Consider the following 9,015-nt stretch of genomic DNA (forward strand, 5'->3'; position numbering starts at 1 on the left):
ATTAAAAAGACTGGATATGAGTATGACTTTCCCAAATTTGGAGACTATAAATGAAAATAAGGATCTGAATTCCATGCCCAGGCTTAAAGTTTAAGGTCTCTTGGAACACTGATGTAATACCCCTACCCCTTTGGAGTCTAACAGTCTGACAAGTCCTATTCATCATTTTGTCCAATACATTTTACTTCCGTTTTTAAGTTCCCAGTCATTACCTAGTTTTCTTAAATTATGTATCTCTGTCAATCTACAATGTTTGCACAATTTATTTCTGTCATGCTCTGTGACCCTCATGCTTCTCTTCTCTAACAGCATCCTGTTGTTGAATCTCAGGTTGAGAACACTTCTGGTTATTCCACTGTAGGCCTATGGGTTGTCTGCAGCACCTTATCTCCTGCAGTCAAATTATTTCCTAGCTCTTACATTAATGCAGTATAATTAGATGTGTTACTAGCAGCACTGATATTGAGGTTGCACTAGCAGGTTTTTCTGTGATAGTTCTTTTATAGGAAATGGCCTGGGCCAAAGATCCCAGGCAAAGAAGTGATGACAGCGGCTGTGGTGTTTTCCTGCTTTTAAGGTTGCTTTAACAAAAAAAGCTTGAAAAGAACATAAATACATATGTGATAGCCTTTTTCTTTACCTCATGCATGTCATGTCTGATCTTGCTTAATATGAGTGAAATAGGCCTATGTTTTACACATTTGGTCCAGGAGTTGAGTGGATAACATTGGTCAATTGTTTAAGCTTAAAGGAACACACAGACTTATTGGGACTTTAGCTTATTCACTGTATCCTCCAAAGTTAGACAAGTTGATACATACCCTTCTCACCTCGTGCGTGCTGTGACTCTGTCTGACGCCCCCAGCATTAGCTCAGCCTAGCAAAGACCCTGCAGGTAACTGGTTCCAACTAGCTACCGCTTCAAATAAGTGACAAAATAACGCCACCATGGTCCTATTTACATGTTGGGATTTGTAAAGTCACAGGGTGTACAAAGAACAAGGTCCCATGAGACACAGCCATATTCTAACCGCATGCTAACTGGAAGGGTATGTATCAACTTATCTAACTCTGGGGGATACAGTAAAGTCCCAATAAGTTGGTGCGTTCCTTTAAGTCTACTCCAAATTCAGTGTTGTAGGCATAGTGGGCTGTAAAGAATGAACACAAATAGAGACAAAAGATGAAGAAAAATGTAATAATGCATTAACAATGGTGGAATGTAACTGTACATTTGCATAATGTACTTACTTCAAGTGCATTTAGTACAACTTCAACTTTATTTGTGTCCCCAAAGGGAGATTGGGTGTGCAGCAGGTCCAAAACACATAAAAGACATAAATATACAGGTATGAGGTAACGGTAACATTCTTACTTGACTATATTTCCACGTAATGCCACTTCACAGGCTACTTCTACTCCACTAGTTAGAGGGAAACTCTGTTCTTCTTACCCCACTAAATTTACAAATTAAGATTTAGATCAAGATGTAATGACCCAACACGTTATACCATAGGGTAGTTAAATACTACTACTTATACATCAATTAATTAATTAGCATAAATCAACAAATAATCTAATAGGCCTAATACATTTTTACTTGTGACACTCTAAGTGCATTTCACTGATAATACATTAGTAGGCTACTTCCTTCCTTCACCACTGGGCTGTGCACGAAACCTGCTGCCAATCTCAGGACAAGGTCAGTTTTTACAGAACAGGTAGCCTATTTCTTCTTTTGGTTGTTGTCGAAATCAGTGAAATGAAAACGAAGTTAATTTTGTTTTAAAGAAACAGCACTGAAAATAGCCAGTACAAATACAGGCACTTGTAGTTATGACCATACTGCTATGGGTTGTTATGAAATAATCACTTAGGGAGCCAAGACTGAAACTATTACATGTAACATTTTGTCACATAATTAATCGTTTAGTTGCCATACATGGGAAATTCTTTAAAACCGACACCGCCGTATGACACCTGCGTGCCCCATCTTCCTGCATGATACAGCTCTACCCTAATTGGCTATCATTTCTGTCCTTCCAAAGAAATCTCGCAGTCTGAACAAGTCATTGGTTCGTGACATGCCAATCACATCTTATGCTGTCACCTGATTGGTGCGCCCCACCTCGTGCCCAACAGAAGGCATAGGACGCCAGTCACTGTGTGATTTACTCGTAATGATTGATGCTGCCGTTTATACCATATCCCCGTTACACCGCAGGCTACATAGCACGGCAGTCGTGGTTATTTTAGTAGACCTCTACAGGAATATGTTTTCCCTCTAAATTCAGTTAACACACGAGCCTCTCCGCGCGCAGAGGCGACGCGGCGCTGCCTCCCGGTTGAACGGCGGCAGGACGATGGCACTGCGTTGGACGGTCTCTCTGTATCTGTCCTCGGTGGTCCATTACGAGTTTAATTAGCTGATAACGTTAACATACGTTTGACATTTAAGACGGACGGATGTGGGAACAACGATAAACGCACCGCTCTGATTATGGAAAAGGAGTCCAGGTAGGCATTTACCGTTTTATTTGTTTATTTGAGGTGTTTATTTTTTAATGTAATACAAATATTATCGCCTGGAACCTATTTACTGGCCCAATTGCTTACTAATTTGCATACAATCAACGTGAAAACTATACAGGCCCACATTGCAAAAACATTATCGGTCCCTGTTGTTGAAGCCCCATCAGCATCAGCTTCATCCGTCTTCTCATTTGTCTCAGTGAAAAATTCCACTGTACGGCATGCCAACGGAGACACGGCCCATTCATTAGCCCATAAACCATTTGTATTGCTAAGGAATAGCATGCTCTCTGACTCCTCATTTTAAATGTCGTTTCACAATCGTATTGTTGTGGGAAGCCGGGCCATTAGATGCGGCAAAGAGGGGGATGATGTGTCATTTTGGCCACAGATGTTGATCCAGCCGAGACATGAGTCGACTGCAGAGCATGTAGGCCTGTTGTTCAGGCATCCTCAAGCAACAGCAGGCCGGGATAATGAGCTGTCATGTCCAAACAACCTAGTCAATAGGATTATAGGCTCTTTAAGTATGTAACCGCAGGACAAAGGGTTGTAGGAGTCACATTCACCTTTTAATAAATATATATATATATATATATATATATTGTTTTAATTTTGAAACACCAGTGGGTGGATGGCAGAGGGGCTACTATGTTATCTACCTGTGTGTTGTTATCCACATGTATGTTGAACTGTCCTTGATAAACGCAACAGACACTGAGCCCCTACCTGCTCATTCACTGGCAGCTTAAGCTACAATTATCATTTCAATCAACGGGTGTCAGTGTTATTTTCACCCTTTAATCAATCTGTTTTTATTTTTAACATATATTTAGAGAGTGATTTAAAGGTAAATCCCTTTAAATGTCTGGCTTGTAAGACAGAAAACCAGAAACCCACTTCATTAAATGACTCTATGCTTTAAATATGGGCCAGGCACATATCATTTCTACCTCCCAAGTGGAATAAAAAGTAGGGAACTGACATAGTTTTTGGGGTATGATGTTAAAGGGTTACGGATACCGCTGACTACACAAAATGGAAGCGCTCCCTCAGGCACTTATCTTTTTTCAGGAGTGGGAAAACTATTCAAGGAGTTAATTATCTTACTCTGTTGATTGTAATGACCGCTTAAATGCCCCATGACTAAGGACATGTACCACTGAGTAATGGGTTCATTATATCCTTGCATGAGATACTGTACAGTGAGATTATTCTCAGGCTTATCTGTGAAATCCACTCACCATACAAAAGGAATCTCACACAATTCACCGTCAAGCAATAAAAGGTACCTGATTCTCACATCCTGGTGACCTTGTTTTTATGTGCCACAGCCTCGAAACTTCTTAATCTTATCCCACAATCACACACACACACACACACACGCACACACAAAAGATTGCATACCAGGTCTGTGACATGCGAGCACACACCAGCTTATCCCAGCTCACCTTTTCCTGTGCACTTGCTGCTGCTGTCACTTTATTTATCTGTTTGAGAGAGTGGTAAGCTAATAGGCTCTGGACAGGGTTGCCAGGATAAACAATCTCTGAGTTGTTTGTACACTTGTGTGTGTATGTGCGTGGTTTTGAATTATGCATGTGTATTTGTAGCCTCCAGCAAGAACAGGAGGAGGGATATCGCCTTGCAGCCTGTCCCTGTGCTGTACAGTTTGTCTGCCCACTGCTGTCCAGGTTTAATATCATCTGCCACTGTGTTTGGTCGTTGGTTGAACAAGCAAGAGCCACTTGTGAAGGTCATAACAAGATTTGCCTTTTTGATACTGCATATTGCAATATGATATGGTACAAATAAGGTGGACGCTATGTCTTTTTACTGGCCTTACAATGAACATCCACTTAACAATAGTGCTGCACAATTAATCTGAATTTGATCGAAATTGCATTACTAGTGCAATATCCAATTTGTGGGGTGGTAATATTTGTTAAATGCCAAATATGTTTCGAAATACCATTCTGAATGGTGAAGATGTTCCAGTCTACAAGTCCTATTCTACAAACTTAAGAATAAATCTTTGTTTGGTACAGATCCTCACAAAAATCACACACCATGATCATTTAATATATTTTTCAATGAGAATGATGATGCAAAAAAAAAATAGCTCCTTCCAGGCCTCTACTATCATCAATCATATTACATTTGCAATATTAGTCAAAATAATGGTGGTGGCTGGCTGTTTGACCAGGGTGCCGTCTATGAATGATGTTGGGCCCATAGTCAAAGTTTTACATCAGGAAATAAATAATGAACCACAACAAATACAGATAAAAACTGTTTTTCAGTAACGGTTAATCAGCTGATTATTCTCTCAATTGAGAAATCAATTATAAATTTAAAAAAGTGCCCAGAGCCCATGTTGGCATCTTCAAATGTCTCTTTTTGTGTGACCAGAAGTCCAAAGCTCATAGATATTCAATTTACTATTACAGGAGACAAAAAATACCAGCAAATACTCACATCTGAGAAGGTGTAACCTGAGAAATGTTGGTAAAAAAAATTATATAGTTATAAAAATTGGTGCCAAATAATTTTCTTTTGACTAATTGTTTCAGATCTAAAATACTAAGAGTCTAAGTTAAGTGGTTGTGCCGTTCTTTTCTTATCTACATTACATTTCATGCCTGTGTTGCAAAGCAGCACAAAGTCATATTTTATTGTTTAAAAGGTTGATTTTTTAAAACAAAATAGTGTCCTTCTAAAGCCTCCAGCATCTTAAGGACTGTCTTCGCTCTTGCCTTTCTTATTGGCTTGCTTGCTGGTTGACTGTTATGTTGCTGGCCTGGCCTGGCCTGGCCCGGCCTGTGTGCACTGCACTTCATTTCCTTTGCTGACACGTGGAAACATGGAGCAGCTTGATGACCTGGCTGCTGCGGTTCAAACTCACTACAAATGCAGCTCCTCCACAACTCTCCCCTCTCTCTACCCTTGTTCATGTAGACTTCAGAGTTGTAACTGGATCCATGCGCCCCTGCAGATTTTACACTGACTGAATCCTCATCTCATTTTTAAACTGCTGCCTGTTTTTATACATGGATTTATACCAACATGCAAATTGTGTTCAAGTAATGAGGCATTGGGCCATTACAAATGCTCTGGAGGAACTACAGTATGTTGAAATCATGTGTGCTCTACTCTGAGTATTGCCTTCTTCTCTATGCAACCAATAGTAGTTTGACCTGTCGCCTAGCCCAGCGTTGTTTCCTTAGGCAGAGGTGGAAGAATTACTCAGATCTCTAAGTTAGGTAAAACAGTGTAAACATAATTCATTATAATGCATTCAAAATATTTGTTAAAGTAAAACATTTATCAGTAACATGTAGCTTAAAGTGTGAAAAGTAAAAGTACTTGTTCTTTAGAGTGATATACATGTATATTAGATTATTAGATTGTTTTTACTGATCCATTCATGCATACTGGTACTTTTTATACAGTAAGGTAGTTTAGTTCCTAACCACAAGATAAATGTGAGGGGTCATGAGATGATTAATTGGAGAGGAAAGAAGGAAAAACACACGCTTTTCTAATATTTGATTTATTGTGAAATATTGGATAATTTTACCTTTTGGGGCATCCCACAGTTATTTAAAGGAAACTATGTTCTGACATCTGAAACATGATGAAGAGTCCCAAATAGTCAGATTTGTAAAGGGGTCAAAAAAGGATAAGAACCACTGGTGTAAACTTTGTTTTTTATAAGATTATCACTTTCTTTTTATCTTTAATCTTAATCTAGAAAGTAATTGTCAGATAAAAATAGTGGAGTAAAAAGTATAATATTTCATCAGCTAAGTCAAACATGAGGGAATTATTTTCCATGTTTGCATGATAAACAACACCTACATGTTGCTGAGTGAGAGACTGAGGCATTCTGTGTTTTCATACTTGGCTGTTGATGCTTCTTTTGCACAATCAACATGTACTGTAACGTAATGTGTCCTGTCTGATAATTGGCTGTCAATGAGCCTGTGCTGCTTTGGAGTAAACAATTCGGAAGAGGTTATTGAACTTCTGAAATATGATTAATTTTTCTCATTTCCCCAGTAGGCTTCACTTGAGGTAGTTATGGAATACAAAAAAACATGCAAAACATTAAAGTTAATCTAATTTTTTAGATGGTGTTTGTGTATTCATAGTACAGCCCCCCCCACCCACCCACCCACCCACCCACACACCCACACCCACACACAGCAATTTCTAATGCAAATGGCGGATGTTTGTAATCAGAACGGGTGATTAAACTGCAGTTCGGCAACTCATCAGCGTTCGTGATAGCGCTGCTGGGAAACTATGATTTTAAGAGATAATAGAATGCAGCAGGAAAACTAATTTCAGTCTTTGCTTTAGCATCACATTAGGCGGAGGATTTGTGCCTGTGGTAACACCCGGTTTGTATCAGTTATTCCCCATGGCGTATTCATGTAATCCAGTTTTGAGATTAGTGGATGTTGCAGTTGGTTTTATTATGCATTTTTTAGTTATGAAATATTAAATAATCTGAGCAGTATTAGTTCTAATGCACTGACCATTCAGTGTTGTAAAAGAGCAAAATAATTGCCTGTACTTGAAAGTAAATTGATGGGTTGTGGAGATGGCTATTTCTAGACAATTTCCTCTCACAATGGCACTCAGGGGACCCGAATCATCTGGAGAGAGATACTAACTAAATCTGGTGCAGGAAAGCATTAGACATATAAAGTGAACATGGTCAGTAAATTTAGGTAACCAAGTTGAAAACATTTGTTGTCTGTGTTGCCTCGATTGCCCTAAATGTGTCTCCTCCTTATTCACGTTTATTGTCACATCTAATGCTTATTGGAAAAATCCTAGGGAAGCATTTGTTGCATGGCACAAATGTAAGAATTACTAATGACATCTTAATAATATATACAGTGTACATGAGGGCTGGTGATATTGTAAAGACATAACAGTACATAGAGCTTTAAACATACACCACTGAGACATGAGTCAGATTTGTTATGGAATAAGTCAGGCAGCAGTGGTGGACAAAGTACTCAGGTCATTAACTTGACCAAAAGTACCTATACCACGTATAAAAATACACCTTTAAGTAAAAGTCCTGCATTCAAAGTTTTACTTAAAAGCTAACTTTTACAGAGTTAAACAAAGCCGGTTTACAGGTCTTGAGGAATGAGGACAATACCTCTACTGCATACCCGTATGGGAACTAGTTGTATGAAGTATTCTGGGCTCCAGAGGGCCTGCACAAAGTCTGATAAATTGGCTCAAGTGATGTCACTTGAGTCAACGCCGGTTGGTTCTGAAGACTATAACATTGAAAATGTAATAAATCTGGGGGTGTTAATAAGAAGAGCTTTCCAGACCTCTGTAGCGGTTCCTCATCTCTGCTTGAGGCTACACACCTGATTCTCCGACTGAACAGCTTTTGACAAAAAAGAAAACTGTGGAATAAGAAAGGCAATCTGGTTCTGCTGTATCGATTTTGATCCTTTTATTTGTTATTTTTCATTGTGACATCATATAGGACTGCAATGTTAAGTAATCTTCAAAGTAAAAATAAAAATTATCAACAAATAACCATTATGCAGAACTGGCATATTTGTTGGATTGTATATGCATGAAAATTTAACTGGTACTTTAATGTTGTAGCTGGTCAAGGTGGGGCTAATTTTAATTCTACCATACTTCATATAGTGTTGGGTCTATAACATAATACTATTTATTCCAGCATGCATCCTTTGCACTATGCTCCATAATTAAAATAATAATCTCTATTATATCTATTATAATTTACTTTGCAGTATTGTCTCAACCTGTCTATATTATTTCTGTTTATAGTGTCTATGTACTGACAGCAGCAGTCACAACGACAGTGAGTGGGTTCAGTAGATAAATAGCGTGGAAATGAACAGGCCACGTGTGGGTAACTGATCATGAGCTGGAACAACAGCGAGGTTTGCAGCTACGGATTAACAAAGAGGTCACCCTTAATGTCAGGGCTGGAAGGCCCCGGGGGCAGAACACATACACGAGGTTACGCGAGGTTGGGATCCCAATGAAAAATAGCTGATTTTTCAGTTTTTCTTTCAAAAAATACTGGTCAGGTTTTCCAAGAGATTTTTTTCGCCCTCTTGGGAAATAGTTTACACCTCAGAATAAAATGTTACTGTATAGCTTTGCCTATTTTGCAGATGGGAAAATATGGATGGAACTGTGTTTTTGTGGGTGTCGTGGAGAGATCAAAAGGGGTACTTTCTTTATCGCATCCGTCTTATTTTAATTGCCCAAGGCCAGCTCAATGTCGCTAAGCACAGATGGAGACAGTGAAAAGCTTCTTTACACCAATTAAAAGTATTTTGTAAATCAAGACACATCCAGCTCGAGGGTTTGCATGCAAACCACGGATACAACATTCAATACATGGAGGGGCAAAGGGGACGTGGGTTCATGTTGGATAACTGGAGGTGGTGTGTGTGGGTGGGT

General features: G+C 39.1%; 1 protein-coding gene across 2 annotated transcripts in view; it reads left to right on the forward strand.

Moving 5' to 3' along the window:
• Positions 1-2,118: 2,118 nt before the first annotated feature.
• Positions 2,119-9,015, forward strand: part of evi5l (ecotropic viral integration site 5 like) — a 39,653-nt gene continuing 32,756 nt past the window's right edge. For both annotated transcript variants that reach the window (XM_032543693.1, XM_032543703.1), the window contains exon 1: positions 2,119-2,517. The gene's annotated coding sequence lies outside the window, so the exon portion shown is untranslated. The remainder of the gene's footprint in view (positions 2,518-9,015) is intronic.

Source organism: Etheostoma spectabile, chromosome 2 (assembly GCF_008692095.1).
Source record: "Etheostoma spectabile isolate EspeVRDwgs_2016 chromosome 2, UIUC_Espe_1.0, whole genome shotgun sequence".
NCBI lineage: Eukaryota > Metazoa > Chordata > Actinopteri > Perciformes > Percidae > Etheostoma > Etheostoma spectabile.